This window comes from Sciurus carolinensis, chromosome 1 (assembly GCF_902686445.1).
Source record: "Sciurus carolinensis chromosome 1, mSciCar1.2, whole genome shotgun sequence".
NCBI lineage: Eukaryota > Metazoa > Chordata > Mammalia > Rodentia > Sciuridae > Sciurus > Sciurus carolinensis.
The window spans coordinates 132615004-132641639 of record NC_062213.1 but is presented as its reverse complement, the minus strand read 5'-3'; the positions used below and the strand labels follow the sequence as shown (position 1 = coordinate 132641639).

The 26636-nt window shown below is 39.2% G+C and overlaps 1 protein-coding gene across 5 annotated transcripts in view; it reads left to right on the top strand.

Moving 5' to 3' along the window:
* Lrrc8d (leucine rich repeat containing 8 VRAC subunit D) overlaps positions 1-26636 on the top strand; it is a 120638-nt gene that overhangs the window by 8478 nt on the left and 85524 nt on the right. For 2 of the 5 annotated variants that reach the window (XM_047519494.1, XM_047519470.1), the window contains exon 2: positions 14348-14493. The gene's annotated coding sequence lies outside the window, so the exon portion shown is untranslated. Of the gene's footprint in view, positions 1-4306; positions 4434-13959; positions 14055-14347; positions 14494-18266; positions 18477-26636 lie in introns of those variants that run through there. The other 3 variants (XR_007104105.1, XM_047519485.1, XM_047519477.1) reach the window with 3 other exon arrangements.

Here is a 26636-nt window from a genome sequence, read left to right as displayed (position 1 = left end):
TGTCAGAGATGGCTTCATTCTCCCAGCAATGCATAAATCCCATTGTTGAATGTCAGCATCAACAGACACCAAAAAACGGCAGCGCGTTCTACAGAGCAGAGAAGAGGATGTGCAAGACACTGTTCTCTCTGCTGGCGGCCAGAAAGCCACCTCTGTAGATTTTACTCTGAAGACAGAATGGAAGCCATCAGATGGGGTGTGAACTGCCATCAGTCAAAATTCCTTTCACTGATTTTTCCCAATCTAATTCTAAGAAATGTTAGAAAATTGATTCATGGGAAATGACCCTCATGATGCCTGGAATAGCATCCTATTGAATGAGCTTTTAAAATCAGTTTATTCTCAGCTATAACTTAAAAACAAAACAAAACAGAAAAAAAAAAAAAAAAAACCTTACATGGTCAAGAAGTAGTTGGACAATTTTTAGGCTACCCAAAGTTCTCAGTAATAACAAATAATTCACTTATTGCTTGTCCAAACCGAGGCCCTAGAATGTATGTTCATTCTCATTTAATCCTTAAAACAATCCTGAGTGAAAGAAAGACTTATTCTCACTGTACAGATGTGATGATGAGGCTGGGGAGGTTATGTAATTTGCAAAAATATCACATACACATGGTGAAGGTAGAAGATGAAACCAGGCTTGTTTTATTTCAAAGCCTGTTCTCATAATCACTGTATGTTGCTTTCTCATTTCTTCATTATGTCTCTGTATTTATTTTACAATAGCATTACTATTTATGCTAAATTTAAAAAAGTGATCAGATTTTGAGGTGGGACTGCAGGGCTCATCTAGTTTCTGCTTCTCATTTGAAGAGTATGGCTGTAGAGGTGCCCTAGTGTTCAGGTCTCGAGACCATTGTTCTTGTCATCCCACAGTGGCTTTAGAAAATGCTAACACTTGGGTGTGGAACACTTGGGTATGATTTTAAATCACTTAATTGTTTTGGTGTATTCTGTAACTCTCTTCTCTTTTTATCACCAATATTGATATTAGAAATGCCATAATAGTACACATTAAGCACCCTCCTCCTAGTTAGATTGACCCTTCAGTAAATATTATACATAAATGTATGAAAATACTGCTGTTGGGGCTGGAGTTGGGGCTCAGTGGTAGAGCGCTTGCCTAGCATGTGTGAGGCACTGGGTTCGATTCTCAGCGCCACATTAAAATAAAGGTCTATCAACATCTAAAAAATATATTAAAAAAAATGCAGCTGTTTGCTAAGGTGTCTAAGCTGAATACATGCTATAATAAATATATATAATGAAACACAATCATTTCCTATATGCTCAAAGTAAAAAAATGAATGAATATGTATCATATATTCAGAGTCTGTTTCATTTATGCATTTGTTATACTCAAATATAATCATTTATTTTCTACTTTAACAGTTCTACTTTTCATATTAACATTAAAGTGAGAAGTGAGCTGTGGATTCACATCTTTGCATACATGTACCCCCTTCCTACACACACACTCACACACACACGAGTGTGTGTGCGATGGTGTATATATAGAGAGAATTTCTTTTAACCTTTTTTCCATTAGTAATGGGGATTGAGTCCTGTACTTCTGTGATAAATCCCCACCCCTTTTTATTTTTATTCTGTGATAGAATCTAAGTTGCTCAATGTGGCCTTGAACTTGGCTGTACTCTTGTCTCAGCCTTCTGAATAACTGGGATTACTGGTGTGTGCCATTGCACCTGACCCTTTAACTTAATTCTTTTAAAATAATTTTCTGTTATAAAGTTCATTTTTGCTTAGTTTCTAAATTGTTTTCCTTAAAATTGTTTGTACCTGGAAAATTCTATACTAAGAAACTCTATTGTATCTGTAATTTTTGCTCTAACTAGAGAGAGAAATGGATATTAGCTATAGCCTTGATGTTCTGGGCAAATACCAAGCATTGCCTAAAGTGGGCTTCACATAAGATTATTTATGGCAGCTAGTACTCAACCTCAGGGCAGGGTAATCGGGAGAGAGTTGAAGTGCAGGGCTGGGCTGAACTAGAAGATGGAGGTCTTGTCTATAGAAGGTCTGTTGAGCAGCTGATTGTTGCCCTGTGGGAATATGGGCCAGATATTCTGATTTTTCACTGTCAGCCAGGAATCTGGATTATTGTGTAAAATCTGATTTTAAAAGGTTGGCTAATTCAACATTTTAAATAAGAACTTCCTGTAGACTAAATAAAATAGCTTTGTGGGCTGGATACAGCCTGTGAGCTTAGGCTCTTAAAGATAGATAGCCCTTTAGTGGCCAGATAAATGGAAGTATAGGATTTGAATAAAGGCATATTACACTTTAAAAAGTCAATTTAGGCTAGACATGATGGCACACGCCTATAATCCAAGTGACTTGGGAGACTGAGGCAGCAGAATCACAAGTTTGAGGTCAGCCTTGGCAATTTAGCTAGTCCCTGTCTCAGAATAAAAAAAGGCTGGAGGTGTAAGTCAGTGGTAAAGTGCCCTTTGGTTCAATCCCTAGTACTGGAAAAGAAAAGTCAATTTAAATAGAATCAAATCAAAACTTGATTTGAGGGCTAAGGATGTAACTCAGCTTTTGCCTAGAACATGTGTGTGAGACCTCGGGTTCAATCCCCAGTACTGCAGAAACAAAGCAAAACTTGATTCTTTTGTGCCTCCCTCCCATACACACAAAAGCAGGAAAACAAAACAAAACAAAACCAGAAACAACACATACTTGCAAATATGACAATTTCTGACCTTTTAAATTTGGGATGTTACATCTGGAGTGGATGCATTTGAAGTGTCGTCTGTCTTGCCCTAGGAATAACAGGTTCAGGTTGAAATAGATAGGGAATGAGTATGAGGCACCAGAGAGGTGGACCCAGTGGTAGAGAGTGAGGTAAGAGCCATTTGGAATTGAGTGGAAATCAGTTACTCAGGAGGTAATGGAAGAAGATTTGCTCCTACCTTGAAATTGATTTAGGGGTAAATGGAGAAGGAAGAGAGAGGAATAAGGAATCCTTACAGGGGAACTGGAAAATTGTGACTCTGGATTTTAGAATCTATGTGAGAGGGGTAAAGAGTACTATTCTTTTCCCATTTATAGTATATTTGTGTTGATTCATGTGGCTTCTGCAGAGGGGCATTGGCATGAAATGGAAGGGATAGGATTTGGGGCAGAAAGGAGAATATGGAATGAGGAAAAGAGGAGGGGTCCACAGAGCAGCAAGTGCCAAAAAGTAAACCAAGAAAGCTGGGAAAGTTTTGCATTGTGGAGAGTTTGTTATGTTAGAATACAAACCAACCTTCACCCTAACAAAGCAAAATGACAATACTGGTTGAGAGTGTGTGCCCAGCAGTCCCCAAGGAAATGATGGTTTGGGATATCATTTTGTTCTGCTTGGAGGGCCCTTGTGCTCAGCACCATGGACCTGCCCCCACATTATGTCTTGTGTGACATAATGGCAGCCAGGCTGCATCTGTGTTGTTGGGTACACTGCTGGGAGAGCAATGTCCCATGAGTTTTAACCCCTTGCATCCCTGGCTGACCCTGCACAGGATGCAGCCTTGCCATAGTCTTTAGTTTTATTTGCCCTGGGAAAATCTTAAATGTGGTTGAAGTATGATTTGTTATACATATGACCTCTCTAAAAAAGAGGATAGTGATAGTATTTTAACAGACTTCTGTATAGCCAAGTCCAGAATTCTGGTACAAAAGGAGTTTTGAAAACACACACACACACACACACACACAATTTTTTTTTTTTTTTTCCTCAACCATTGGAAGTACATAGTGCCTTGTTTTAGGAATTTTAGCATCTTCTGGAAAATTACCTTTTGGTTCATCAGCAGATTTTATCCCCGTCTATAGTACTGTCTGTAGGATTGACATGCTGTGAACTGAGCTGTGTTTTTCCCAATAGATATAAATAAATTTCTAACACTTCGGTTGCTTTTTGAAGAAGTACCTTTAAAAATATGCTACTACTTTAGTGCAGTAAGGATCTTTGTTTCTTTCTCATTATGGGAACCCACTTGTGGTATTGGGAAAATGGTACAGATTTCTTTGCACTGTTGAGAAGGAAAATTCTTCAAATTCTACTACTTGGCCTTCCAGGGACTGTGGTCCATGGATGGAAATCCTGGAAGATTCTATCAGGAAGTGAAATTTAAAAATAATCTTTGGATTGGTTTTAGGCAGTATGGATTAACAAGTTATATAAGAAATATTCTTTAACCTTCTTATAAAGTAGACTTAAAAAAGAACTCAATTCTAGTGACTGATCTGGATGTAATAACAGGAAATGCTTATTGGAGTGCTTCTTGTTTGCCAGGCATGGCTTGGACCCTTTACATGTGCATTAGCTCATTTACTCCTCGCAACAGACCCATTCTGGAGAAGAGGAAACCAAGGCTGGCTGTCCAGTGTGGGTACTCCTCCCAAGCACAATGAATAGCCAGGTAATTCAAGGTTACATAGCTTGGAGTATAGTTAAGTGGCAGAGCTGTGATTGGAACCCAAGTGGTCCTGGCTTCAGGATCTCTGCATTAGTAGTCCTTGTACCCTCAGAACAGCAGTCACAAATTTGCTTTAGAAATTTCTTTTGCTTCTCACCTCACTGCAGTCTTAAAGTCAGTATCAAAGTTTGATTGACAAAATAAAATTGTACTCCCTCCCTAATACCTTCTCCCCAAACCAACGAGCAAATAAAATCATGGCAATAATGCACATCCTGGAACAGAGGAGTGATGTAGGGACCTTCCTGAAACACTGCCCTAAGATGCTGAACTGATCCTTATGAAAGCTGTTGTTGGAGCCTGTGACAACCTTCATCCTTGGCACCCAGGATTGTTTTCAAGAGCATAAAACCTGTCTTGTTTTACCTTTACCTTTATAAGTAGTGCATTTGTTGAACTTCCAAGATCATTCTTTAAATTGCCATTTACAATTGATACAGTGCTGTGGGAGAGACCTTGGGTTTGGAGTTGGAGAACTTGAGTTGTGGTCCTGACTTCTCTTTTACAGTCTTGTTTGCATTTCTCAAGACTTGAGTTTCTTCTCTTTGCAAATGGGGGAGGGGATAGTAACTGCAATGTGATTGGTTCGGTGAATATAAGGAGCTATTCTATTTGATAATATATTAATATTTTATTAACAACTCAAGCCACATGCATTAGGCACTGAGCTGACCAGCATGTCCTTTGTGTGTCTTGGAATGCATTTCCCATGGGTGGGGAAGGGTGGTGCTGGTCTGAACTCTTTCTTTCTCCTGCTTTTCTTACCTGTTACAGTGTGGACCATAGTGTGGGTGTCAATTCAATTTCTGGCTGAAACTTCTTTTCCTTGTTTTTTCCCCTCCTACTTTGGGCTCGCCTCCAATCTCCTGACAAAGTCCTGTTTGTTGTAAGGGAGAAGCAGGCAATTCTCTGGGCAGCAACACTGGCTGCAGGGAGTTACTGTAGTTCAAAGCAGAAAGCCAGGCTGGAGGAGGAGGGACACTGACAGGGCTTGTTCCTTAGAATTTTGTACATTGATTTTTGAGGGAAAGAAAGGAAAGTAAGAGATTGCTTTTCAATAGAAATATTCTGAAATGTCTTTCATAACAGAACAAAATTGAGTAAGGATAAAGGACTTTAAGAAGTCACTGTTCATTACATTGAAATCAAAATGGTGGTTTTTTTGAAAAAGCAAATGCTTCTTGAGCATTCACTTCAGCTTCAGTGCACTCCAGTAGGATGGGAAGCAAAAGTTAATAATCAATAATCATAACGTTTTAGGTGGTCCATAGTGGGCCCTTCTCATGTTTTGTTCTCATCTTAGTCTTGAAGATCAGTGTCATTAGTGCCCTGTTTCAAGGATTACAAATGGAGGCTCTGTTTAGTGATAGTAAATAACTAGAAGAACTAAGCTTTGAGCCCGAGTCTGTCTCAACCAGGATATGACAGACGAGTCCAATATGCCCCTGCCCTGAAGGCGCAGCCAGCACATAAGCAGTGTGGGGCGATTCAGCACTCTGTGCAGTATGTGCTACATTCTCATGTGAACTAAATCGTTTGGACATTTTCTCAGAGGAAGGAGAGACAGATTTTGACAGAAAAGACCAGACATAACTTGATCAGAGCCTTGAAGGATAAGAAAGATGGTGGCAGAGAACAGTGGGGACGGTGGAGGGGACATTAGAACAGCAAAGTGTGGAGACCTAGAAGTAGGAAATATGTTTGGGGAATGGTACTGTGACAGACTGAGGGCTGTAGGAGGAGGGGAGGCAGAGGAGCAGTTTGGGACAACTGAGTACAGAGGACCTCGAGTCCTGCTGAGGAATTTGGACATCATTCTGTTGCCTTTGAACAAAGGTTATTCCACTGGAAGTTCTTGAGAAAGGAAATAATTTTCTCTGATCTGTGACTTCAGGGATTCTGGTGGGAGGGCAGAGAATGGAGAAGAATTCTGCAGCAGGGGTTCCCTCACCTAAGGGTTTCTTGAATGTATTTATTCCAGGAGCACACCCCATGTCCCTGTGATAACTGCAGATCTAGGATGAGGTCCGGGAAGGTCTACTTAAAAGCCCGCAGGTGACTCTCTGAAGCCTGGGGAGGGAAGGGTTCCTCAGGGCATTAGAACATGGGGAGAAGAGTCTGAATTGAATCTTATTAGGGGTTTGTCACTGTATGGATGCTTTTAGACTATGGGAAGGGAAACCTTGGTGAAGTATCTATTTAGGTTTTATGGTTTGCTTTTTATTCCCTGTAAATAAATAGTAATCTCAGAGCATTGTCATTTGACCGAAGTTTTTCACACCCTTTTCCCCCTTCATATCTAGAATGTAGTATGGCTGATCTTTTGCCTCTGTGCCTGTTTATGCCTCTCTTTTGTTTGTTAGAAGGAAATGGGATGTATAGGATTTCATTGTTGGCTGTCTTCCTTGAACAGTCTCTCATAAAGCATGAGCTTTGGAGTCTGCTGCCTGGATTTTAATCCAGTTCTGCCACTTGCTAGCCATGGTACCACGGGAAAGTTACTTCATTTTCTACAAAATGAAGAAACAATTGTTTTTACCCACTAGAGTTAGTTGTGAGGATAATTCATATAAAATGCATAGAACAGTTTCTAGCACACAATTGACAGTCAGATGTTAGTTGCTGCTCTGGATATGGTCAGTAATTCTGCAGATGCCCAGGGGTCTTCCTTGCCTATATTTCTCACATATAGAGAGCTTCATTTAAAAAAGTGACCATACAGATGACTTTGGAGAGTAATAAGGATGTTGCATTAGGAAAGCTTTGATTATGCAGTGTTCCCTCTTTCCTTTCTGGACTTTTTATTTTCTAGAAATGTTTTCTGTCATAAACAAGACTGGTAAGATATAGTCGGAGCCCATCTCTGGGAAAGAACCTTTCCTTACGTGTTGGCCATAGAGGTATTAGTGCCCTTTTCCTATCTCTTATGGGTTGCTTGGTGCTCACTTGTATACTTCCTGGGACCCAGCCTGAATATAGACCACTTTTGTCATATGTTACAGTCCTGTCTTAACTCCCATTTCTTGAGTTCTACTACTAACTTTTAAAGTATAATTTTTTGCTGGAAAGATAAATGCTTCTACCAAGGGAGCGGCTATTTCTCAACATTAAAGAAATTAGAAATTATAATTTATGCTTAGAAAAATAATGCTGGTCCAAGTTTGAGCTCCCTATTCTCCCCCTTCCCTGCCGTTCTTTATCCTGCCATGAGCTTGCAAAGCATTCTCATGACCTTCTGCCTGTGTGGCATATTTGTAGTGGGGCCAGATTATACGTACACCACTGACTTATTCAACTGACTTGTTCATCAGCCTTTGAGTCCCTTCTTTTCTTTGGGTTTTGCTAACCAAGTTCTTTTCTTAAAAGGAATATTATTTCCCATGAAACTTTACTGGTGACGTTTGGAATAATAGGATCATACTTTATGAAGTTCAGACCTTAGGTCCTAAAATTTTAGGCATATCTGATTTTCTTTTGCTTAGTTCAGTCTTGGCACTTTGGGTCTAGAAGTGGTTACCACCTCAGCCCTTCCCTGCAAATTAAAGGGAACACAGAAATGCAACTGAATTTCTTGTTTTTCTTTACCTCTCTGTTAATAACTAAGTCCATTGGCTTGTCCTCATTTGCCCTTTTCACACCTCACAAATTTATGTGCAGATTTGATTATAACAGTGTGACTAATTTGTAAGTTACTTTCAAATGCAGATTGAATACTATTCCTTGTGGCTTTTTCTTCAACACACTAACAAATGTATCCAGTGTTTTTCTTTCTAGTCTGCTTAACTGCTGTGTGATTCTTGTAGCCACACAAGTTTTGGTTGATTTAGTGATCCTGACTTCGCAGGGCACTGGATCAACTGTTTCACCAAGATCAAAGTACATGGGGTTCACTGCACTCCCTTCCGTTGCTAATTCAGTTGTGTGGTAGCTAGGCAATCCTGAAGCCTTGAAATCTAGGATTCTGGTCAAGGTGAGGAAGCAGCTCATCTTCCCGGCTTTTCCATTCTGCAGATATCCTTTCTTTATTTTCAGTATTTATTTATTCAGCAGCATGTGCCAGGCTCTGTATTCCTGGACTCCAGAAGCTTTCTGTCTAGTGCCTCTGTGACTAATGGTTATATTCTTGCCATAAAAAGGAAAATATTAGAGCCTTTCACTCAACTCTTCCCTTTTGGCTATACTATCCATGATATCACTGTACCGTATTCACTTCTACACTAGATAAAGCAAACCCCATTCAGGTGTCCTCTTGGCAGTAAAATGTATTGGTTAAAAAAGACTCTGGCCGACCAGGCCACCTGAGTTCTGGGACTTACTAGCAGTGTAACTTTGGGCAAATCACTTAACATCTTTATTTACTGAGCTCCACTATCAAGATGACTTCATAGGGTTGTTGTCACCACTGAATGAATTAATACCTGTAATTCACCATATAATCATATGTTCATGAGAATTCCGTGCATCCTCATCTTGCACCAAAGACAGTTTAGTGATAAATTATTTTTAAGTAACAGACAATTTAAAAACAGAAGCTTCACGTAATGGTTGTATTCCACTTTTTTGCAAAAAAAAATTGGTATAAAATCTGTGATGATTATGCAGTGAAATATGGTACATACGAAGTGATTAGCATTTATGAACTAGGGTTAGTTAAAAGAATGATGAATAAGCTTTCAAAAGTTCATAACAAAATTTCTGGATTTTCCAGGCACTTTATTTTCCTTTCATGCTATCTGCCATGGCCATTTCACTGCAGGGCAAAGGAAAGGGGGTAAAAAATCAAACTATCCAGTTTTGCAACCTTAAATTATTCATGAATTGTATTTCTTCTTTTTGATTTTGTTATATGGATAATAGAGAATTGGTGTACTCAAGATGGCGATATATGTGACTTATTCCCTATCTACTCCTAAATTTTACTACTTCCAGATGTATATTCTTAAAGATTGTGTGTGTGTGTGTGTGTGTGTGTGTGTGTGTTTGTTTATTTTCTGGTATTAGGAATTGAACCCAGGGTCTCATACTGAACACATGTTCTACCACTTAGTGACACCCCTAGCCATAAAGTCATTTTAAGAGTATTTATTTCTTTTCTTAATAATAAACATTATATTTATTAAATTTGTTAGGATCAATTCTTTGAAGTTACTACACTTCTAAATGTATTATTTTAAAAATAAAAATGACCAATAGGATTAAAATATTTTTTTTAAAGAAGAAAGCAGAGATAGGCACCACAGAAGATGAGCAGCCAAAAAACATGCCTTTTAAAGAGAAAGATCCTAAAGGGCACTGTTCAGTGTACGCAGTACACATACTCAGTAACTCAGGCCTGCCCATCTCTGACAGTCTGGTCCAGGAACATTTTGGCCACTCTTCACCTGTACACTGGTATTTGTGTGTAGCCAAACTTTTGCTGTATCCTACCCTTCTTTCATTTTATACTGACAAAATCACACAGTTCATCAGCAAGCATGGTCCACTTTCCATGCGTCGTTGCATATTAGCTGAAAAATGAGAAGGGAAGCTTAAAAGACGTGTAGCACAGAATAATAAATCCTCAGCCAAAATGCACCCACTCATTCTTCTCCAATTAAAAGAAGGAAGAACAGACCAGGGTGAGTTTTAACTCTGTTACCCACTGCTTTGAGAAAATCACTTCACATCTGTGAGTCCCCCTGCCTGTGCTGTAACATGGTGATAATGACTCCTCCCTGTGAGGGGAGAACTCACTGAGGCAGTGTGGGTGCAAGGCAGCAGGTTCCTGATGTGTGTGTTCGGAAGCTGAGGATACTGAGGCACTGAGCTTAGAAGGATGCTCTCTCGGCCTTCAGTCACCCTGGCACGATGCTTCTCTTGTGGCTGCCTCTTCCAGGTTGTGCTGGAGTTCTCTGAGTAGTGCTTTCCCTCTCCACTTGCTCAAAACCAGGAAACTGCCCGAGAGGGAGCCAAGCCATCACGGTAAAGGCAGATGTTTTAAAAAGATGATTTGCAGGCCTTTTCTGCATGAGAAAAGGCACTTGCTCTGGTTCCTTGAAGATGGCTAATGACCCTGTTTGGGAAATGCCAGTCAAGCCAGCCAGTTGGCTCTGAGAAAAGCTTCCTTGAAAGCCATGGCCCAGGTTTTGCAGAGACCAGAGGTGAGCTTGAGTGCCAGAGACCTCCTTTCCAAAAAATTCTGTTGCGTGTGGGGCATTAGGTGAAGGCTGAGACAAGAACATTATGCTGTGAGGCCTGCTAGTGCAGAGAGGCCATCTCTTAGGTAACCAGACAGATTGTCATTTTTCATTTTCTTGTTTGTAAAAATCTATAATAATAACCAAGAGTACATCTGATATTCACACAGAAATTTTGTGACAAACATTTTTAACCTCCAAAGTAAGATCTTTCTCTTTTTAAGATGAGGAAAGATAAGCAACATTGCTTTTGGAGCTGAGTTTATCATCTCATAACTTAATTTGGAGCCTCTACAATGACTTTCACAATGTTTCTATCTAAGTGGACCATGGACTGTGGTACTTAGGGAGCGGAGACTTTCAAAGAAATCTCCCCAACTTTTCCAAAAGGAGTTTTATTGTTTGTGGCATTATTTGTGCCTCCGTAGGAGAATATTCCTTTCTCTCCTGATAAGATTGTGATTTTAATTTTTTTTCTGCTTAGCAGCAGTAAGGAAGAAACACTGCTCCATGAAACAAAGAAGCTACAGGAGATTTTGCCAGACCATGGGGACCGATGATGTGGTGCTTAGGCCTTGTGGTTGTTGTGATTAGAATAATGTCATGGACTATGTTGTATTTTCCAAACTACAAACTTTGGAATCTGAATACAGAATGAATGCCAATAAATATTTTTGATGAGGAAGAGGGTTTTAGATATGGAAAGCCTAAGAAGGAAATGGGATTGTACTTACTTACCCACAGCTGGCCACAGCTCTGAAAAAAGTATATTATGAGTCAGGTGTGGGGTATTAGGTGAATATAGTTCCTCAGCTCCCAGAAGGTGTATTTTGTTATCTCCTAAATTGTATAAACTTTATATCAGAAAATTATCACTCAGCACAGTACTAGGACAAAGTATGAATAGCTTAGTATTGACTGCTTTTACATAATGACTTTGAATTTTTCAGAACTGAGGGAGATTTTTAAATTAGTCTAATCATAGGAGTTCTCAAAGACAGAAATTCAGGATCTGCAGGTTAATTTAAACCCATTTCCTTTACCTTTTCTTAAGAGTTTTATTTTTCTCTTTTTTTTAAAATATATTTTTAGATGTTGATAGACCTTTATATTTATTCATTTATTTATATGTGGTGCCGAGAACCAAATCCAGTGCCTCACACAAGCACTTTAGCACTGAGCCACAACCCCAGTTCCAGGGTTTTATTTTTCTTCAGAAGTTTTCCTCCTGGACTCAGAATTATAATGAGTAGCAGAAATGAAGGCAGGGATACCAAAAGATACTTTAAAATAGAATTAAGTCTTTTACAATATAGTGGTTATTGACAGTGCTTTTAAAAATGAGCAAAGTTTTGAGCTAAATGTCCTCCTTTGAGGTCCCCCTCCCATTGGGTACTTTGTGGGAAAGTAATGGTAGCTCTTTAGGAAGAAGCATTGTTTGTGAAAAGACATGAAGAACTGACAGGGCCAGGGTAAGCAAAGGACTGAGAGAAGAAAATGGGTGGCAGAGCAGGACCTTAAAGGATGTTAAGGCCCTGCTGGAAGTTTTGAGTAACAAGGCCTTCTTAGTGAGTGCTTGAAGAATAGGAATGCAAGTCACTGGATCTTCTGGCCCTTGGGCTCAGCCCCTGCTGTACTTGGAGGCCCTTGCCCTTAAAGTTCAACTGTGCTCCACATCTGGAGCCTGTGCTGCCTTAGTTGGAGGATAGGGATGGGCAGGTGAGATGCAGTTCATCTCTGCTTACTCTGAGCCAGTGTCTAGAGGTATCACCATTGTCAAGACTCCTAACCACGTTTTCATGCAAACTATTTCTTGGCCTGCTCCAGGAGGTCACTACAGCAGCATGCTACTCACAAGTGGGTGTAAACCAAGTCCTAAGGCAAAAGCAAATGGAAAATGAGAAATTGCCAACAGTTCTACTAGAAGTTGAGGCTGTGTGTTTGTTTTTATAAATAGGGTTTACCTTCTTAAAACAGCATGTTAGGGGAAAAAAAAGAATTTAGGGAACAAATATTAGTCAGCTGATTAGGTCCTGAGCTGGATAGACTTTGTACCTTGGCATATGAGAGCCTATCCCAGCACCTTTTGAACTTTTGCCACCAAGTAATTCTGAAAAGGCTGACGACCAGTAATAGATAACCAAATAGCACAGTGTCCTCAGATCCAGTCTTCATCAGTGATGAAGAACCCAGCTACCTCAATTGTGGTAGCTTGTAAATTGCAGACTCATTCTGAGATGGAGTGGATCTCAGTCTCTGGGCTTGACTTTTCCCTTAGAATTCACTCTCGTTTTAGGAATTTTGAATGTAGAGGAAATAGTCCAGATACTATCCTTCACAAAGACCTGTACTCAATTCTTGATTTGATCACTTTCCAGCTGAGACATTAGGATAGTTACTTGACTTTTGTGATCTTTTTTCCCGGTTTGGGAATGTGGGAATAGGGTTTTTGTGGATCTCCTGAGAAATCCTCCTAAGCAAAAGGAGATTAAAATGAGATGTCTAACACTCAAGTAGTAACTTAATACGCATCAATTTCTGTTTCAAAGTTCAGCTATTTATGTAGAATAATCATTCTTTATATTCCGTTCTCAATTTTGAGTTTAGAAACAAGGATGACTTTTCTTTAAGCCAACAACTTGATGATAAAAGGAGTTGTTTGTCAGACAGTTCTGTAAGTGCCTGTAACCTGATAAAGATTCTGGGTGCAAAGGCAGGCAGGTTACAAATTCCAACTCCTGGGGCAGGCACCCTCTCTCTACTTACAGCAGACTCTTAAACCATCTGTTTACCTTTGTTTCATTTTGCAATGCCGGGCATTTACTATTTTTTAACACTACTCTGAAAATTCACTAAGTCAGAGTTCAGCAAAATAAAGGTAATCCTTTCGAACTTCAGAATCGTCTTTCGGAAGAATGCACTCTGAGATTATGTTCCATGAGGACTTGGTATACGTAGATGTTGAATTGAGGATAATGAGGCTAGTCTGAGTAGAGACCCTAGGAAGAACCCAGAGTACTGTGTAATTGGTGGTCCGTGCCCCCCGCCCCGTGTGCTCCCCCAGTTCGTGACAACTCAGTTTATGGTAGCGTGCACGCTTTCTCTTTTGAGTCAGCAGGGCACAAGACAAGTAATTTCCCATCCTGAAGCTTTCTCCTGCTTAGCTGTAGAGGATGTACTGGGATGTGGCTATTAACTTTTAAAATTTGCATAAATCCAGCCTCCCCTCGGCTGGAAAGGCTGAGTCTTGTCTTTACACCTTCCCGGAGGTGATTCTTTTCAGCGCGCTGGGGCGGGGGTGGAGAGATGAGAAAAGGAGGAAAACGAAGGCCGACTACTGGGGTGTTTACAGGGGTGCCCACAGGGAGGAAGCACGGAGTCCATTGATGTAGGTACAAGTGGGGAGCGGAGAAGCCAGATGGGCTGGGAACGGAAGGGCTTTGTGCCAGGGAGTGGGCGCTAGGCTGCCGGCAGGGGGAGGCCCGGCAGCGGTGGTGCTGGAGCCAGAACCGGTGTGGCCGGGTTGGGGGCCCGCCGGGGAGAGTGCCGACCATGGCGAGGCGAGCAGCGGTTGTACAAGCTGCTGCCCCTTGTCTTCCCTCCCCACTACCCTGCGTCCTTCTCTCCATGCTGCCAACACTCGGATCTCTCGCTCTTTCTCTCCCCTGTGTTTTCAAACAGGAAGTGCACGGCTGTCTGTAACGTGCTGCCCGGTCCCAGGATGGAGGAGTGAAGTCTTGCCTCGCTGCGGTTCCAGCCTCCGGAGCCCGCCCGAAGCTGAGTCCCCGGAGAGTGCCCTGAGGGAGCAGGGTGACCGCCTGGTCCAGGTGTGTGGGCCAGGCCAGGGTGGGGAACCCTTGGGGAAGCGCTGGGCTGGCCCTGCAGTTCCTGCAACCCGGGAGAGCCTTTGAGCTGGATCTCCAGCTTGGCGCTGCAGCTGCACTTGCGTGGATTTTCTTGATCGCCTGCCCCTACTACTGCTTTCCCATCCAAGGGTTTCTGCTAAAGTCTGTCGCTGCCACCGCCCAGGTGTGTCACACAGGCTGGACGGCTTTGTGCATCTCAGAGCCAGGACCTGCGGGCAGGCACTTTCCATGCTGGGTTGCCCCAGGGCAGGGCTGCTCTGGTACTGCCTGTGGCCCCTTCCTTGTCTTCAGCAGCCCTAGCCACATTCTCCTCCTTTGGTTGCTGCCTGGAGCAGCCGCTCTTTGTTCCTCACTGCTGGCTTGGGGTTGTCTACATAAATGTTCTGGGAGGCTTGAGACAGTTGGGGTGTTATTGAAGTTGGTGTGAGGGCAAGTATAGCGACATGGGAGAAAGAAGAAGATAAGTTGTGGGTGAAGAATAGGTGGAAATAAGAGTTTTTGCATCCAGGCCCTGAAACTGAGGGTCCTGGTTCCTTGCTTTTTATTTTGAAAGATCCATGCCATCACCGGCTGAGAGAATTGGTGATGCAGACGCACACTGGAAAGGTAGAGACCAGAAGTGAGGGAGAGCAGGGAGTTCTGAAGTGTTTAGTCTGGTGTCTGGCTTGTTAACTCCACTGTGGTTTCCACTGTGCTGAGACAGAGGGTGCTTCAGAAGTATGAACCAGACATCTTTATTTATTAAATTTTATTTGTCACCAAAGTAAAATTGAGAATGATTTTTTTTCTCAAATTTACTGGGTAGATTTTAATTTTATGTCTGTATCAGATTCCACCTCAGATGTTCATAGGGGAAGGGCACACTAGGGAAAATGTTGGTTTATGCTGTAGACTTTTTGCTTTTTCATTTCCCTGGCTGCTCTTCACTCTGCAGACTAAGTCAAATTGACTTCTCCTCCAGTGAAGGCCTGGCCTTATTATAATGCCTATATTTATCCACCTGGTGAAATGCCAATCTTGGGGAGGGACACTAAGGGAAGTGGGATGGTAGAGAAGACTTACTTTGATGGGATGATTTTATGAGGACAAATGCAATGTTTGAACAATATGAAAGTCAGTAGCATCTTAGGCTTTTTATTTTGGAGGAAGTGATGAAAACAAGTGACTAGAGGGGAGGAAAGTGAGACTCTGCAAAAGAGGATCTTTTTTTATACACAGGGAGAGTGCATAATTACAGCAATACACATATGCTACTCATTCACCTCATTGGACAGCCAAACTTTCTCAAGAGGCAGGCTGAGTTGTAGAATTCATGATGTATAATTCTTCACCATTCTGATACTGAAAGGTTTATAATAAAATATATTTACTATGTAATTAACATGCTTTGAAATTAATTTTATCTTGTGTACTCAGGCAGACTGATAATTTATATCACCCCCTTCCTTTTATTGTTTCCACATATGTAGTATGGAGGTGATTTGAATTATAAGATACCATTGTACCAATAGTCACTCAGAACTTTAATCTCTTTTAAGTTGTACTTGCTTTGAGCATTGTGATATGAGTAATTGGCATAATCATATTTGCAATAAGTAGCAAAGATACAGTATAAAAACCGAAGCAGTTAATTTCATCCTTGCCGAATAGGTAGGCATGGACTTAAGTGTGATTTAAGTTGTGAGATGTCTGGTTTATGCCTTTTGCTAAATACATCAAGATGACAAGTGAAAACAAGTCATCAAGAGAGTGTTTTTTGCTTTGTTTTGTTTTGCAGTGCTGGGAGTTGAACCAGGGCCTTGTGTATGTTAGGGAAGCTCTCTACCACTGAGCTGTATTCCCATCTAGCCCCCAAGAGAATTCTTGAAAGACCTGTACAGCCTTATTGTCTTGCCTCTGTTTTCATACCCAAGTATATTCCTTGTCCTCTGGTTTATTAATTTACTTAGAAACTTTCTTCAGCATTTGTCACTCTGCTCTGAGATACAGTAGAATGGTTTCTATGACCCTCCAAACCTATTTCCTCTTTAGGAACAGGATCTACTCCAACCTTAGTAGGATTTAAATTCAGGAATAATAATACCGGCCTTTAAATTGTCATATACTATTTGCAGAGTATATTTTATGTGTCTCGTTTACAGTTGGTAAGAGTGTGGTGAAACAGGATTCATTTACTCTTATTCTAGTTTATGGAGAGATACCCCTATGTCCAGCTCTGTTCCCATTTTTCTCTCTGTGGCTTTGGCCCAGTGCTTTTTTGACTTGGGTGCTTGACATTTACACCTCCCCTGTGTCTGTGACTAGATTTAACTGTGTTTGCATCAATGTAATTTGTATTCTGTTGCCAAAATTCTAATGGTATACTTTCATTTACAGATACCTTTCAAGGTGTCTTAATGAGCATGTATCTTTTTGTGGATACTTTAACATTTTAGAATAACAAAACCCTCGTTTGGCTTGTGCTACTCTTGCCATACACCACCACCACAGATACCATACATATCTACTACATTCTTGCCCCAGTTCAGGATAACCAACTGAGAAGTTTACATTACTGAAAAGTGTGGGCAAACCCATATGACTTAAAGTTATATAGTAAATATTTTTGGAATATTCCCTCTGCAGAAATAGATTTATTTTCTTATCTTTGCAGTATTTAAAGTTGAGGCTCTCTTTAGTTATAATTTTGATTTTGCGTCTTAATGTAAATTAAAATTTGGGGTATATTTTCACTGGAAAATGCTGAATAAGGTATTTATTTTCTCTTAAATAATAGGAGTATCCTTAGTGGTACATAATTTCTCCTCTAATATTGTGTCAAAATGTCAATAGTAGGAGAAGATAGGAAAGAGAGGTAAAATGAAGGCTCTTTCTTTTATAAGGTAGGAATGAAATGATTGATGTATATTTCCTTAATACGCAATACACTGGCCATTTTTGTCTGTACTACTGGTGAGCTCCGTGGCTTATGAAGTAGCTCTGTGTCTCTTCCAACAGAGAGTCTAAGAATTAAAGGGTAACTAGCTTTGATGTTAAATGCCAAGGAAAAGTTAATGGTCAAGAGAGAAATAGGAGTGGAAATAAAATCAAGTTAAGCTTTTCCTTTTTTCCAAAACCCTCTTTTTTTCTTCATGTGAATTATAAAAATTATCATCTCAGTCAGAAATTGTAAGCAATTCGTAAATTGTAAAGCATTGTTTCTCAGCTCTTAAAAAATCAGAAAATATTTAATACTAAAAGATTTTAAAGCTCTTAACTTTAGAGTTTTACTTTTTATCTCTGATAGCAGCAAATATTTTGTAGAAAAGCTACTTAATACCACTTCACTGGGTATATATTAGTGACCATAGCATCTTCTGCATTTGTAAGTCGTAGCACATATCCACATGAGATGGGTTCTGTCTTCACACCTCTCCAGTACCTCAAGTCCACAGGTTGCAAATCAGGGCCAGAATAAAACAACTGCTGTAGAACAGAAATGCTGAAATGATGATTAACATATATAGTATGTTACCCTCAGGCTATAAAAACTTCCAGGTGGAATTTTCCCTCTTTCTTATACATTAAATTGGTAATATGTGAAGTTCTGACTTTGGATCTAATCTTGTTTCTGGGTTGTTTTTCATGGTCAGCTTTGAAATCTTTTCAGTTACTCAATCATGGATAATGGGATTTCTTCAAAGAACATTTCCCTTATAGTACTTCTGTGAATATTTCTTCCTTATGTTTACCAGGACTCCGACACCACAGAATCACCAGTGTCAGAGCAGTCACCACAGCCTTATATTCGTTTCTCAGAAGCTCAGAGAGGCTTCCCACCTGTAATCTTGATAGTTTGATAGTTTGCGGTAAGTGTACGGAAGGGGAGATACATTATTTGTCCCTATTCTACAGTGGGAAGAACTGACATAGTTCATGTTGAGCCAGTCTCTGGTTTTTGCACCTGTTGTTAAAACTGTTTAGTCTGTATTCTGCTTAAGATGGGTTAAGCAGAGCAATGGAATAGTTCTTTTCTCTGGTTAAAAAAAAAAAAAAAAAGACTTCCTATTTTTCATATTTGTCAGACATTTTACATGGATTATGTCTAATTTTCTTGGTATTGTTCAGTGTGGGTTATAACCTTGGTTTATGTGAATACCCAGAGGCAGGCAGAGATTTTAACTTACTCAAGTCTCAGGGACAAGGCCTTGATTCATACCCAGATGGCACAAGCCATCTCCCATCCTAAAACATTTCCTTTGCTGTCTTTTCAGCTTTCTATATCCTTAGCTTATTGTATGAAAAGACGTGATCTTGGTTTAGTCCCATCTGCCTTTTCAGCAAAGGCTAACTTAATCCCATAGAGAAAATGCAGACATTAGGAACATTAAAGAGTCAACATTTTTTTGTTGTTGTTTTTTTCTTAGATATACATGACAGACATGACAGTAGAGTGTATTTTGACATATTATACATACATGGAGTATAACTTCCCATTCCTGTGGTTGTACATGATGTGGAGTTACACTGGTTGTGTATTCGTATATGAACATAGAATGTTTTTATAAATATTTTTTACTTTCTTATGGTATATTTTCATTTTTTTTCTAAAGAAACCTCAGCATATGGGATTTATTGGCCCTCATCAAAGTTTCTTGAGATGGTTGACTGTATGCATAATTAACTGCTGGATTACAGCATATATGCATACTACTTTCACTAGAAACTGCATAGATTGTTGTCAAGTTTATGCTTCCACCAATATTGCATAATGATTTCTTTTTTTATTCATGAATTTTCTGGTTATTGCTAACTGGATAGATGTTAATTGTACCTCATAGTTTAATTTTGCTTCTTTTAGATTACTGGCAGGGTCGAGATTGTTTCATTTATTTAATTTTCCTTTTCTGTGGATTGTCTCTTCATATCTTGAGCCCCCCTTTTTTCTATTGGAGCTCTTGCCCTATTGCAAGAAGTTCCTTGAGAGTTTTTGTGGAATTCCTGTCTAATCTAGAAGTTAATCCTTTGTTGTCTTTAGATATTATGAATACTTCTTCTGGTATGTCACTTCTCTGATAACTTTGTGTGCCTTTCAATAACAACAAAAATCTTCAGCTTTAATGTAGTTGATTCCATCAAAAATTTTTTTTCTTTCTTTCTTTCTCTCTCTCTTTTTTTTTTTTTTTGCAGTGCCAAGATGGAACATAAGGCTTCACACATGCTAGGCAAGCACTGTACCACTGAGCCACATCCCCAACCCTGAACTCATCAATTTTTAATATTATTGTGATCTGTACATTTTGAGTCATTTAAGAAATCCTTCTCTCTGACTGGTTTTACTTTCTTTCATTAACTTTATAGGTTTAATCTTATCCTTTGTGTTTTAAAACTATTTGGGATTTGAATATCTCAAATCTCAAATAGTTAAAGAGTAAAGTACTATTCCAATTTTTATTTTTAAGACACTGATCATATTTTGAGTCATTTTCCCAGCACTGTTAAATAATTCGTTCTTTCTCCACAGATTTTTGGTGCTGCTGTTAGCATATAAGTGTATATTTTGTTCAGTTGACTTACTTGTGTGCTCCTGGGCCTTTGTACACTTCTTTAATAAATATTACAAATAATAGTATATTAAAATAAATGTTATAAATTTATAGATGTTTATATAACTTATTAGCAAGATTTCATATTACATGTACCATTTATTTAACAATCATTAGCATGATTGACATATCAATGTATGTTAAAAAGTTTGAAAATGTTTAAGTTTTTGTTTTGTTTTGTTTGTGATGCTGGGAATAGGACCCTCTTGCATGTTTGGCAAGTGCTGTATCACTGAACTACACCTCAGCTCCAAGATTATTTGGGGGCAGATTTCTTGCCCTTATTTGTGTGTGGTAACTGTTACACCTGCAAATGTATTTTTTAAAAACATGTCTACCTAAGGGGGAACATTCTGAAATTATTTGGTAACAATTTATTTTTAATGTATCTAACATTACCTTTTTTTTTTTTTTTTTTTTTTCTTTTGTTTGTTTTGTTTTCTAGTAGTTATGGCTCCTCTTCACACATAGTTCTTTATGTAGGGCAGTGTTGTCTCACTTCAAAGACTTTGCTTTTTTTTTTTTCAGTGCTCCATATGTGCTTATATAGCTATGATGTGCATTCTGGGTATGGCTTTGAATGAATGTTTTATGAGGTGTGGTGCTCTAATACATGGGTGCACACTCTTGAAAGCCTGTTAATTATAGATGTCCTTTCATTATTGGGAAAGCTTCATCAGTTTCAGCCTAGTTTTGTCCAAGTGTACTTTGCTCCAATCTATTCTCAGTTCACTGGGTCTCATTCCTTCTGTCTCCATTTTATGTCACGGTGAATACTATGTTACTTTATTTGATAAGTATGTATTTGCATGCTTGCACAAAGTACAATGCATATAACATGACTTTTTATTATAAATAAATTGGAGATCACTATGAAAAATAAATTATGGTCTCAAATAGAGGGCATGACAAGATTAGTATAGGACAAAGATGTTAGCTATCAATTTTAGGGTTATGTGCTGATAGGCTGTATTTTTATTTTTTTCTTTCATCTTCATTTCTTAAGGTGCTTTATAGATATAGGAGAGAGTTGCAGTGTTTTTTGTTAACTACTGAGATTTACTTGCATTAAGTCTGATAAAATTATAGAGTGTTATGGATTCTAAAACCTGCTTATGTAGATGAGATAGATATCTCTGGGCTATAGGAATTATTCTGTTGTGCTTTAAACAGAGTTTCTTAGGTATTTACCTGAGTGTGATTATAACAACCTTAGCTAGTGACTTGATTGAACTTAAATACTTATTAGAGGACCTACCTCATCAGTGTGGATGTTTCCCAGTTCTTATCCATATTCTTCTGTGCTACCCTAACAAGCTGTCAGATCCACCTGTCCTACCAACTTCCTCTCTTATTCAATTATTCTACTATAATTGACAGCCAGGCTACTTATCCATTCAAAAGACTTTTGCTGAGCACCAAATTATTAAATCTTAGTTTCCTGTCTTCCTACCTCCTTATACCAGCCATTGTATTAAGTTCAGAGGATACAATGTGAATATCACAAGGTGTCTGATCTCAGAAGATACTGACATAAACCATTAACTGGAACATTGAATATAAGACACTTTACAGAATGTATTCTGATAAATAGTAAAAGATGGGACACAAAGGAGAGAATGGTTTGTTCTTATTTGTGAGGAAAGAATTCCTGAAGGAGGTGATTTTTGGTGCCATTGAAGGGATAAGATTATTTACCAGGCTAAGCAGAAGTCTAGATAGAAGAAACAGCTCAGATTCAAAGCCCCAAAGAGCTGAGGGTGTGAGGAACATGGAGCATGAGTGGTTGGAGCAGAGAGATTGTGATGCAAAGTGAAGAAGAGGTTGGGGACACCTCTGGGTTTGAGTTCTTGGTCCAGCCTATGTCTGGGACCATGCATGCCACTTCTGGTAAGGTGAACTTCATCCTTACAGCATTGTGGTGTCATCAGAGGTAAAATAAAAGCTCAAATCACTGTCTTATGATACGTGGAAAGGAAGTAGGGAGAAGTCCAGAGGCAACTCCAATAATCCAGGCCGAGTTCATGAGGACCCGAACTGAACCTTCAGTTGTGAGAAAGAAAAGGAGAGAATGAACTGAAAAGATGTTTAGGAGAAAGAATTGGCTCCAAATTAGGTAGAAAGTGGAAGAAGAGTAAGAAGAAAGAAGTAGGATGAATGCTGGGTTTTCTGGTTGGAAGATTCACCTCAGATCTGAGGATATAGCTAGTGAGGATAAAAACGTAAGAGGAACAAGATTGGAGAGAATAGTGGGTCCAACTTGAGGTGAAGTTGGAGGATCTGTGGGGTATTCTTTTGACTTTCAGAAGTCTGGGTCTCAGGAGTGAAAGTCAGACTTAGATATGTTTTAGAAGTGACTGAAAGCTGTGAATGTGGTTGAGATCCTGTAGGAATAGCTAAAGGATCAAAGAGCAGACAAATGAAGAGGAGTTAGCAAGAATCAAGAAAACCTAGGAATAAAAAATGTAATATTCAGCACCATATTTAAAACATTTAATTTCCATATTTTATGTCATTAATCCCCCTAAAGTAATCATTGTTACTGTCTTTCTACAGACAAGGTATCAAAACTCAAGTGACTTACCAAGTCACCCAGGTAGTAATTAGGGAACAACTGTCACATCTGTCAAAGGACTCAGGAAGGTCAGTTAGAGCGAAGAGACATTGGATTTGGCAATCAGGCATTCAGTTGGTAGTTAGATGAGTTCTAAAGTCTAAAGCAGGATTGTTAAGTGATGAAAGTAGGAGATGGGAAGTAGGGGCAGAGAGTGTGTACATGTGTGCATGTTTATAAAGAGATATTTGTGTGTTGTGCGAGATGGTGACTGGAGCTTATACTTTGAGAAGAGTGAAGAGGAAGTGACCAAAAGTTGAAGAGGTAATAACTAATCGAGGAAGGTTTCAAAAAGATAAGGGGCCCAGGTTCAGGAGCACAGGCATGCTCAAAAGGGGTTGTCTTGGTAATTGGGACATTCGCTCCTTTGCCTGTATGACTGTAGATGAGGGTACAGGTTGTGGGAAGGAAGTTGAGAGAATTCAGTCCTGACGGCTGGAGTGTTCTTGGTAAAGGTGGAGATGAAACTATCTTGAGAATAAGGAGCCTCCAGATCGGGGGTGAGAGTTGTGTTATAGCTAAGGGCCCCCTTGGAGCTCGATCAGTGGGGAGAGATGTCAATGGTGGATTTTTTTTTCCCTGCTTGATATAGTAATATGATTTAACATGAATGAACTTCGGAAATAGAACACAGAGGCCTTGCCTGAAACATTAAGTTTAGTCTGAAATATCAAGTTTAGTCAGTGATTCAAGGAAGCTTAAGGATCTGGGGGAAGGGAGGAAAAGGAAAACAGAAGGAGCAGGAGGTTGAACATCAGGGAACTTGAGTTCTAGTCTTAGGAAGGTGAGCTGATCTCTTGTGCCTTAGTTTTCCCATGTTTCAATAGAGAAAATTACACTTTATGTCAGGTCTCATATAGCTCTCAGAACTTCTATGAGATGTGAATACTATTAGGCAAAAATGAGTGCATGAGAAAGATGAGCTAGATTGCTGTCTTTTATTTCCCAGAGGTTCTCTTGGATCAGTAACAGCTGTGAAATAATTGTGCCCTGGTTTGTGGCTGTGCATGGCAATCAGAGAGAGGTCACAAGTCAGAAAAGGGGACAGACAGGAGTGGGAAGCTGCATGTGAGGTAGACCAGTAGATCTACACTGGGCCCCACCTGCTGTGTCATATGGTTCCCTGATAAATAACTGGTCACAGGTGATATTTCATAAGGGCGGGGATAGTTTTGCTTTCATCTTGGTGGTCTTTCTGTTCTGTATTTCCTGTCACTGGGCTTCTTTTCCCCTCTCATTAAAAATGTGCTGTTGAGGAAGAGAATTGAACTGTTGGAGAAGCCCAAGTCTAAGTAAGCACCTTACTTAAGAGTCCTTTCTCCTCTCTGCCTCACACACCTAGAGTTTCCTTGCCCATAGAGAAGTCAGAAAAGTTGTTAGGACTTCCTCTCCCTGCTGAGTCGGGTCTGCTGTGCTCCTTTAGAGAGTGTACTCTTCAGTCTGTTTAACCGTTTACTCCTCCTCAAAGAACAGGAATAACACTTTAAAATCCCAGAGGTGTGGCTGGCATTAAAAGGTGAATCCAGGTCAGGTAAGTGACTCCAGAGATCACGGTAATAATTTAACAAGCCTAGGCAGGTGAAAGGACACCTTTTTTTTTTTTTTTTTTTTTTAAGAGTTAGCCTCTAATCTTTTTCTATGCTCTTACAGATTCTGGAGAAGCCTCGGCATTTCCTTTTTTCCTCATTCTGCTATTATACAACTTAATGCTTGGAAAAATTTTCACAGGAAGAAACAGAGTGTAATAATTTTTGTGAGACATTTTTACAAAAATCACGCTTTTAGCTTATGTCTGAGGATACTATTCTTTCTTCACCCAACTGCTCTATTTTCTTTCTCAAAGTCTTAATTTCTCCCCATAATTAAATATTCTTCAAAGTGAAACATAGTTTAAAAATTAAAACCCTTTAAACTTGAAGTTAAAACATAGTCTATAAATGTGTTCTTCCATTTCCTGAGAAACAACAGGAAGGATTTGCTTTCTCAAAATAAACGAAGTAGCCTGACTATGAACTCAGAGCAGTAGAGATCAAAGATTTCCAGCATGATCACATAATGGGAAATTTTCAGTCATTTTTCTAACCCAGAAAACCAAGTCTAATGTAGTTTTGTTGTTGTTGTTGTTTTGGGAACATGACATCAAAGTGTATGTACAACTCACAAATGCACCTTGAGCATATTTGAAATAGCCCTTAGTATAAATGTTGGCTATCTAATATGTCTAAGAGTCTGTTGCCAAGATGTATTTGATTTGTATGGACATACAGCAATGGAAAATGTCCTTCTTGAGCATTAAATTTAGGAAGAATAGAGGACAACCAACTTACTTCCTGCATCCATCCAGCTTCTAAACTTTAATTTGAATTCACTAGATCAGTAAATAATTCCGTAACTGCGCTAGTAGAAGTTTAGCAGCTCAAAGACTGAACTGCATTGAAAATAGAATCTGCTGCAGGAATTTTATCTGTGTGTGTGTGTGTGTGTGTGTAGAAATATGGGCATTTATTATATTCGTCTATTTCCAGAAACATGATAGGAGAGCCTGTTTTAAAGAAAGGAAGTCAATTCTGTTATAGTTGGCAGATTCATATTTGTGGGGAACGGGCAAGATGAGGGAGAAATATCTGCATTCATTTTTCATCTGTGATTAATTGTGCCAAATAATATGTGAGTCTTTGTTTCCCAAATGCTGTGAAATAGGTCAACATTTCGAAATATTGGACAGTGTGTTGGGAAAATTCTGTATACTTTGAAAACTTTTAGAATTTCTTGCTGGAATAATTTTTTTTTTTTTTTTTCTGTATTAATCTTTCAAGAAAAGGTAGGGAACTGGGGGTTATAGCTCAGTGGTAGAGTATATGCTTAGAATACATGAAACCCTGTGTTCACTCCCCAGCAGAAAGAAAGGTAGAAAAAGAAAGGGAAGAAAAAAGGGTTAAAGGCAAAAGAACAGATCTCAATGCATTTTGTGTTATAAAGCTTAGGATTCATTTTCTTCTCAGTTCCTTTATTTTAAACTGTCTTTGTTTTCAAAGTGGGTCTCTTATACACATCACATGTTTAGGTCTTTTTATCCTGTCCAACAGTCTGTGCTTTTAGTTGATGTATTTAAATCTATTATATTTGAGGTGACTTGGTAGAATTAAATTTATATCTACCATGTTTGTAGTTTTTTTCTGTTTATTGCATTTGCTCTCTGTTTCCTTCCCACACCCCCATCTTCTTGCCTTCTGTGATTTTAAGTGAATAATTTATATAATTCCATTTTATCTCTCTCTCTTTTTTTTTTTTTTTTTGTTCCAGGGTATTGAGCCCAGGGCCTTGTGCTTAAGAGGCAAACACTCTACCAACTGAGCTATATCCCCAGCACCCCATTTTTTCTCTTAGCATACCAAATATACTTACTTTAAAAAAGTTTCAACTGGGGATGTAGCTCAGTGGTAAAGCACTTGTCTTGCATGTGTGAAACCCTCGGTTTAATCCCTAGCACCAAAAGAAAAAAAAGCAAAAAACCTTTAATGACCGCCCCAGAGTTTTCAACTTATTTCAGTCTTTTTAAAGGAAAAAAATAGTAATATTTATGTATATATGCACAGAAAAAAATTTGAAAGTATGTACACCAAGACTACCACTCAGCTATCTCTGAGTAGTAGAATAATAGCTGATTTTTGCTTTATTTTTTATACTTTTCTGTATTATCTGATTTTAAAAAAATGTAAGCAGGTCTTACTTTTATAATAAGAAACAACAAAGCTCTTTTCATTTTGAAGAACCAAGAGGTAGAATATAGCAAAACAAACTGAAAATGTCCTCTGAATCCGAAATTTACACCCTGACTCTAGCTTGGGGTAAGCACATAGTCTGTCAACAGCCTGCAATCCCATGTAGGGAAGAGAGGTTTGGCT